Genomic DNA, 9623 nt, shown 5'->3' with positions numbered 1-9623 from the left:
GAAATTCAATATATTTTTATGTAGCACTTTGGTAAATGATCCAAAGTGAGTTCTGGTGTTTTCATTAAAACGTAGTTAAATTCAATATCTTTACAAGGAAACTTTGTTGAACACTTGGGCAAATTCATTCTTACGGACGATATGATCATTAGGTCGGTTTATCGGAAATAAGTATTAATTTGATTAAGGTAGCGATCTTGCCCGACCGTAGGAAGATCGTCTGCGGTTCAAAGCCTTTTAATTGAAGGAGTTTCGTTTATTACACATTTATAATTTTTACAAAGTTTAAAGTTGTTTTCTTTGCTTAATGCAAACAAGTACAATTATTCTCTTGATTTAAACACTAAATGTTTCTGTTTTTAATTCATACTCAAAACAGAATTAATTTCTAAACATTCTACATATATTCCAATCTGATTCTTATTAATTCAATCTCAAAAACCAAATCCAATTAAACGATTTTCTATATTATAAACCTAAAACGTGAATTAAAATAAGTTTTCATTAAAAAGTGTTGCCTATGGGATCGATATCTTTTTATTACTACAAGCGAAACCGAGAACTTTCGGAAAACGCTCAACAAGTTTTTGGCGTCGTTGCCGGGGAACGCCAAATTTTTAACAAAAATTTATATTTTTCGTGTTTTATTCCGAACCTTGGTTTATGATATATGTATTTATTTATTTTATAGTTTTATTTTATTTATTGAGAGGATGGTCACTAGGACTAAATCCTCGTTGTTATTTAATGTTTGCATTTAGATGTTTGCAGATAAAAAAAATCCAAGTTTTTTCAAAGATAAACTGGAGATTTGATCATCAATAAAAATTCACAAAAGGAGTCTACAGAAAAGAAATCCAGTATACAGATACATCAGAAGGGAGAGGAAATTTTTGAAACAGCATGTCAGACGTGACAGATAATTTTCTCAGAAAAATTTACCTTTTCCCAAACACCTTTAACCCTTTTCTATAAACTTAACCCTTCACCAAAACATCATATCTTTTTGTTAAGAAAATATCAATTCCTACACTAAACCCAAATAATTTCCCTTTTTATCATTTCCTTAAAACACCTACATTTATCTTTAAGAAAGTTACAAAACATTTTTTTTTTAAAAACATGACTACCTCTCTTCAATCTTCCAAGAAAAATGTTTCTGCACGCACCAAGCGTACTAATATGTCAGAACGCTACGGAGCACCATTCCCTATTTATAATCATGATGAAGGAAGACGATACTATCGATTCCGATACGCTATGTTCGTCGGAATGATGTATATGGACGAGTTCCTGAATGATGAACTCAGGATCAGGAATGATATGGATTGCTATCTGAGGACCGAGATACAGATTTATATGAGTTGGGAGACATATTCCAAGGCAACATTGTTAATTCCTCAAAAGATTTTTTATGGAGGGGTTAGTTGCCGCATCACGTTCAAAGGAACGAAAGGTTGGGTTCAGGAACATTATTTGTGGAATCATCAGTTTTAGTTCCATGGATTCATAAGGAACCATTTCCCATTCTTGACTATGAATTCCTTGAAAGTGAGGGACTTGTCAAAAGAGTGTTTAGAGTCGGCCCACGATTTCTCTCTCCTAAGGAACAACAGATCTTCGTGCAAGCCAAAATCGATTCGGGCTAGAGCAAGGCGTATCCCAATTTACCGGGATGTCCTTTGATTTTATGTTGTTTTTTTTGTTTGAATTATATATTTATGTAACTAGGTTTGTTTATATTTCATGTATATATGTTCTTTCTATTTATTTGTACATATGCTTTTCATTCAATAAAATTTCAATAGGATTTCATGTTTGAATCTTTTGTTGTGAATGATGTATGTTTAATTTATAAAGTTTTTAAATAAATCTGTATATCTGAATGATAAAAGGGTAATAAGTAATAATATTGATTAAACATTAAAAGGTTAATGTACATTTATGTTTAAATTCAATTCACTTAAAGATTTAATGATCATTTATGATCCATTTAATACACCTTAAGTCATTAATTGGTTCATTAATTAGAATTTAATAAGGTTAAACCTTTGGTTTTCCCGTCATTTAATATTTTATTTTGTGATTTTCCCAGAAAAATTTACCTTTTCCCAAACACCTTTAACCATTTTCTATAAACTTAACCCTTCACCAAAACATCATATCTCTTTGTTAAGAAAATATCAATTCCTACACTAAACCCAAATAATTTCCCTTTTTATCATTTCCTTAAAACACCTATATTTATCTCTCTAAAAAACACCTACATTTTTTAAACAACATGTCAGACGTGACAGATGATTTTCCCAGAAAAATTTACCTTTTCCTAAACACCTTTAACCCTTTTCTATAAACTTAACCCTTCACCAAAACATCATATCTCTTTGTTAAGAAAATATCAATTCCTACACTAAACCCAAATAATTTTCCTTTTTATCATTTCCTTAAAACACCTACATTTATCTCTCTAAGAAACAGCTGATCAACTCTTCTCAGACAGATATATCAGGAGTAGGATGAAATTATCTTATCCGTCAGGAAGGAATTGTATACTTTTAATATAGTTTTGAAAGTTTCGGTTCATGTGCGTAGTTTTTTGTTCGTGGCCAGAACTAGAAGTTCGGGCATTTAACCGAAATCACTAGATCCTTAAATTGAGAAAACGCTAAAAGAAAGAAAGCGCTTAAAAAAATGCTAAAAAAACAAAAAAATATGTAATAATAATTTCAAAGTTTGGGATACAGTTATACTTTTTAATTCCCGCTTAAAATTATTTCCAGGTATGTTAAAATGGACAGGACCATACTTAGCTAATAAAAATATTTTGAATATGAATGAGCTCCAATTCAAGCAATTGAATTTGTGAACACGTTCTTTGAAAATTAATTTGCTTAGTTTTCACTTTTAAATTTTCATTCTTCTTATCTCTTGTTTATGATTTTTATGTTTATTTGTTTTTAGTTTAATTTATTTTTGTTTTATTTTTATTTCATAGTTTGATTTGAGTACAAACAAATTTTATTCAATAAAAATTCTTTAAAGTCATATTTCTAAATGTTTTTCACAAAAATTTTATGTGTTTAGTGAAATTTCAGGAATCTCAGTTGAGATTCCAGAAATCTCAGTAGAGATTTCAAGTTTAGGTTTTATTCAGGAATAGGTAGGAAATTTTTGAACTTACCGAAATTATCAAATCTCTACCGAGACGAGCGAATGAGGTTTCGACAAGCCTTTACCCTAGATGGGTAAAGCGAGTCGCGATCGAGATTCATGAATCTCGGTCGCGACACAGTCGTTATTTCGACCTGTTGTCTTCTTTTTCTCTATTTCTCTTAAGTCTTTGCTGAAAAATTCGAAAATTATGTCAGTTTATCACCCAAGAGGCACTAATTGACACCATTTCATTCCTAATAGACACATTAATTCATTCTGTTCCATTATATATATTTTAGAGAAGATCAGAATTATTTTACTTACATTTTCATCTCTATCAGAATTCTGATTTCTTCTCAAATCTTTAAGAAAGTTACAGAACATTTTTTTTTAAAAAACATGACTACCTCTCATCAATCTTCCAAGAAAAATGTTTCTACACGCACCAAGCGTACTGATATGTCAGAACGCTACGGAGCACCATTCCCTATTTATAATCATGATGAAGGAAGACGATACTATTGATTCTGATACGCTATGTTCGTCGGAATGATGTATATGGACGAGTTCTTGAATGATGAACTCAGGATCAGCAATGATATGGATTGCTATCTGAGGACCAAGATACAGATTTATATGAGTTGGGAGACATATTCCAAGGCAACACTGTTAATTCCTCAAAAGATTTTTTTATGGAGGGGTTAGTTGCCGCATCACGTTTAAAGGAACGAAAGGTTAGGTTCGGGAACATTATTTGTGGAATCATCAGTTTCAGTTCCATGGATTGATAAGGAACCATTTCCCATTCTTGACTATGAATTCCTTGAAAGTGAGGGACTTGTCAAAAGAGTGTTTAGAGTCGGCCCACGATTTCTCTCTCCTAAGGAACAACAGATCTTCGTGCAAGCCAAAATCGATTTGGGCTAGAGCAAGGCGTATCCCAATTTACCGGGATGTCCTTTGATTTTATGTTGTTTTGTTTGAATTATATATTTATGTAACTAGGTTTGTTTATATTTCATGTATATATGTTCTTTCTATTTATTTGTACATATGCTTTTCATTCAATAAAATTTCAATAGGATTTCATGTTTGAATCTGTATATCTGAATGATAAAAGGGTAATAAGTAATAATATTGATTAAATATTAAAAGATTAATGTACATTCATGTTTAAATTCAATTCACTTAAAGATTTAATGATCATTTATGATCCATTTAATACACCTTAAGTCATTAATTGGTTCATTAATCAGAATTTAATAAGGTTAAACCTTTGGTTGTCCCTTCATTTAATGTTTTATTTTGTATTTTTTAGTTTCAGATATTAATATATTCAATAGTAGGGCATATTTGCAAGGAAGTTAAATTAATACGGAGTTAATATACGCGTATTTCAACCACCAGGGCGTGAATCTCGGTAGGGATTATGGAATCCCTACAAGTTCAGCAATGACAACAAGTTTCAGGAGAAACGAATCTCCCTAAAATGGCCACGTCGTGATCGAGATTCATGAATCTCGGTCGCGACACGCGACCTGTAGGACGAGTATAGGCACAAATTTGATCCATTTTTCAACCTTTTCCTATTCCTACACTACTTCCTAACACCTATATTCACCCCTACTATTACCTATCACTTACACAAACATTACATCAACTCTATTTAAAACACATTTTCTTCTTCCACAATCAATTCGACACTATATCACCTTTACTTTTTACCAAATTTTTACCTATCCAACATACTTCTTTCCCACACACAACCTCCATAACCTAACCCTCTATTTTTCTATCTCTCTCACAATTTTTCTATTTTTCTCTCATAAATCCGACATTTAAACACCATGCCTAGACATAAGAAGGTTACTCACAAGGTTTCCTCTACCTTTAATAATTGTTTACATGTTGAATATGGATCCATTCAACATTATTTCAGATGAGGACAGGCAGTGGTACAAGCACTTTTATAGACATAGCGCATAGTGAAACAGACATTATTGACTTTTTGGTTACTCTTTCCTATGCTAAAAAGAATGAGAGGATTACACTTAGGTATTTAAGTTAAAATTATAAAGTTGGATTAGATGAATTTAATTCCAAGCACACTTCTAGCAAGCCCATTAAGGATAATAGTAATTTCTATTTCACTAAATTTTTATCATATTTTCTTTTTGGGCATGTTAAAAGGTACGGGTTCGAAGTCAGGATTTATTTGTTCATTTTGGATTACATCTTCAAGGGTTTTGCGGTAGCTTAACATTGGAATACTTTTTGACAATTTTAACCGTGCTTCCGTTTCAACCAATAAGCAAGTTACTAAAATTATTACTTTTAGAAATAATGGGATTAGATATAAGATTGATTATGAAGCAATGGGTGAGATGTTTGGTTTCCCCACGGAAGTACACGTACTTGACCTCCTGGACAGGATTCTCTTCGGAAGCTGGATCGACGCTCCGCGCATAGGAAGGCACGCCCCGCGTGGTTGAGCTCCTGGGCTTTCCTTCGGAATCTGGGCTCTTCACGCTCCACGCCTAGTAGGCACGCTCCATGTGTTCTTCTGGTTGCCGTTGCCCTCGTCTTCCTCGGATGGCTCTCTACGGTCTTCGTCTTTTGGCTCCAGGTCCGCAGCTAAGATTGGGATGCCCTCATCAATAGGTGGTGCCGCCCCAAGACCCCTGCCCCCAATGATTTTTTGATGAGCACCCATTCGACTCTATTTTCGAGTTTTGCTTGTCTTTATTACATCTCATAAATCCCAACTTCATTTCAATTTTTATCTAGTAAGTTTATTCTAATTTCTTTCGGTCTTTCTTTCTCTGATTGTTTCCAAATTTTGGGTTTGGATCTTGATGGGAGGAAGAGAATTAATGAAAGACTCTAATTAGGTTGCTTTGCGGGTTGATTTCAAGATCTTTGTTTGATTTGTTAAAAATTGTGTTAAAGAATCCATGAAAAAGGCAAATCCAGCTACTGAGCCAACATTGTAAAACCTACCTTTTAACTTGATAACTCAATTATACAAACACAATTATCTATTTTTTAGCTACTTTAGAATGTAAGTTGGACTCTATAGATTATGTTGTTCTTTTCGTTTTAGATTTTTGTTTTTAATATCTTTTGCCTAGCCCTTCACAGTTCAACCCAATAAACTTGGCATTCACTAGCCTTTTATAGAGTCTTTAAAAATCTGAATTCAACACCTTTAGACATTTAGGGTACGTTTGGTAAGACGTAATGGACTTCGTAATGGAATGCCCATTACATCAAAAGCCCATTACTATGTTTGGATGCACTCTATAGTTTTATTGGAATGTAATGGGAATTCCATGACTTTAATTTTCTTCAATAAGTTTTGTAATGAGGATTACTAAAAAAATCAATAGGAATTCTCATTACATTCTAAGATGTATTCCTAATTCCTTCAATCTAACATTTTCATTTCCTCCATTTTTTACATCACATTATTATTAATTTTTTATTATTACTATTGTTATATATATTTATAAGAGTAAATAGAAATTTATGATTATACATAGCAAAACAAACATGATAATTAGGGGTGTGCATCGGTTCGGTTTAAACCGCATACCGAACTGAGTAAATTCAGTTTTTCGGTTCGGTTTTTTTAACAATTCGGTTCGACATCGATTTTAATTTTAAGTTTATTTCGGTATTCGATTCGGTTCGTTTAGGTTTGACAGAAAATGTAAAAAAACGAACCGCACCGAATTACACATATTTTACATTTATATAGTGATTTGTATTTGTTATTTGTTATTTTTAACTTAATTCGGTTTGTTCGGTTTAAACCGAACCGAACCGCATATTTCGATTCGGTTTTAATTCGGTTTTACCTATTACTCGGTTCGGTGTCGGTATGAATTATTTTGATCATTTTGGTATTCAGTTTTTTCGGCTCGGTTCGGTTTTGCACCGATGCACACCCCTAATGATAATGTAATGGTAATTACATTACATCAATTGTAAAATTTTACTAACCAAACATGGTAATGTAATGGTTATTCCATTCCATTACATTACAACATTGATTACATTACAATCTTGATTACATTACATTGCATTACAGCGTACCAAACGCACCCTTAAAGTCTTTAAAGGTGTTATAAAATCTGAATGGAATACATCCTAAATCTTAACACATGTGAATTAAAAAAAAAAACTCATTTAATTTATTTAACACCCATGAGTAAATAACCATCCCCATCACTTAGAGGTGGCAAAATGACACACGACACATATTTTTTGTGTTACTGTTGAGCTTAATAGGTAATGGGTCATTTTTGGGTTGACACGAAACTGACATGCTAATTTTTGGATTGGGTTAGTGTTGATATGTGAACCTGAAAACGACACGAAATGACACGGATATTGAAAATTAATATTATATTCTCTCGTGTTTTTTTATGTCACTTTATTAATAAAGATGATAAAATTATAATTATTAATTGCGATTTGAATTTCCTAAATTATTATAAACACATTACATGACCCTCTAACATGATATTATCGAACTTTTCAATAATTATTGTTAACATACTAATTTAAAAATGATATAAAATGTTTAAAAACAGTACCACATCTTCTTATATTTTTAAGAGTTATTATTAATATATATGCATAACAAAATTACATGTAACCCGAAAACACGACACGAAATCGACACTAACCCGAACAGGTTAACACGACTTTGACACGAAAGTTTTTGGGTTGGGTTTGGGTTTACTCTTTTTGACACGAACCCGAAATGATATGACACGAACACGAATCGAACACGATAATTGCCAGGTCTACCATCACTATTATTGTGTCGATCTTCATCTCGCTTTGACTTCCATGAATATCTCAAAATCAGTGGGTAATATTTTGCAAACATCAAAGTCATTCAACAATAATCGAAGAAATTTGTTCGTATATGAAATTTTGAAATATTCTAGATCATTTAACACATTATAAGTAATCTAATGAGAAGCAATAATAAAAAGAAGATTCAGGTCAATGTTGAAATCGAAAATGCAAATATATTGGCAAGTTGAGTCAATTTGAAAAATAATTCATCAATATATTTTTCAGTCATGAATCTTGTAATCTATACTCCACTTCTGTATATTTTTATCACTTGTTAGTAACATATCACAAACATATATAAATAAACGTGAATTTAAAAGATAAAATAAAAATTATATTGTATTTTGTATGTGTTCGAAAAAAATTTCAAATATTTCTTCGAATTTAAAAATATTAATCTCCAATCGTATAATTAAATAAAAAAATGTGAAATCATTTTTGTTATGATATGCATCACGCAGAGAATAAATAACAAAATATTTATGTCTTATAATAATGTATGGAATTGATCCAACTTGCCAGCGATATAGATAAAATTGCTCTTGACTACCAACGAATGAGTAAAATTACACCATTTTAGACGTAGGGGTAAAATTGCTCCCAGCTAGAGGTTATTTTGCTCCGTCTCATAGAAAATTGTTCCGGGAATTCGCTATCCCAATTAAGACAGATCCACTATATGGACATGGAGTTACCGTTTCATTGATAACCCTAATTATATTATAACGGTGAGCCAATATATAAAAGGGATAAGGTATCAAAATAGGTCTAAGGTTTTTGGGAAAGTACCAATTTAGGCTCCACGTTCAAAATAGCACAAATATAGGCTTAATGTTTACAACATAACATCAATTTAGGCTTAACGTTTACAACATAGCATCAATTTAAGAATTACTAACATTATGTGACGTGACGCTGAGTTGGCAGACTCAACGGATGACGTGTCACGTTCTGTTAGTAATTCCAAAATTGATGCTATGCTGTAAACGTTAAGCCTAAATTGATTTTATGTTGTAAACGTTAAGCCTATATTGATACTATTTTGAACGTAGAGCCTAAATTGGTATTTCTCCAAAAACCTTATGCCTATTTTGGTACTTTATCCCTATATAAAATAAATGAAGAAAACTTTGTGATAATAATTTTTTTTAAATAAAGAAAAATACAAAAAGAAATTCCATAAAAAAAAGGGTAAATAATTTATTAGTCCCCTAGTTTTTACCTAACACACTGTTTAGTCCCCCTATTTTGAAAAACACATTATAAGGTCCCTAGCTTTTATCAATATTAACACTTTGGTCCTTTTGTCTAATTTTTTTAGACCTGTAACCATTATATTTTAGCATAAATAGACATATATAAAATAATAGAGTAACATGGTCAACTTGTATTGTACCGTGGTTGTCCTAAAAGCTAAGATATGTTCGGTTAAAAATCTAATAAAAAAATAGATAAAATGATCACAGAGTTAATATTGGTAAAAGGTAGGGACCTTAAAATGTGTTTTTCAAAATATGGAACTAAACAGTGTGTTAGGTAAAAACTAGGGGACTAATAAATTATTTACCCTAAAAAAAAACCAAAAACAAATACAATCC

Source organism: Euphorbia lathyris, chromosome 3 (genome assembly GCF_963576675.1).
Source record: "Euphorbia lathyris chromosome 3, ddEupLath1.1, whole genome shotgun sequence".
Lineage (NCBI taxonomy): Eukaryota > Viridiplantae > Streptophyta > Magnoliopsida > Malpighiales > Euphorbiaceae > Euphorbia > Euphorbia lathyris.
Note: the sequence above shows the minus strand (reverse complement) of the source record.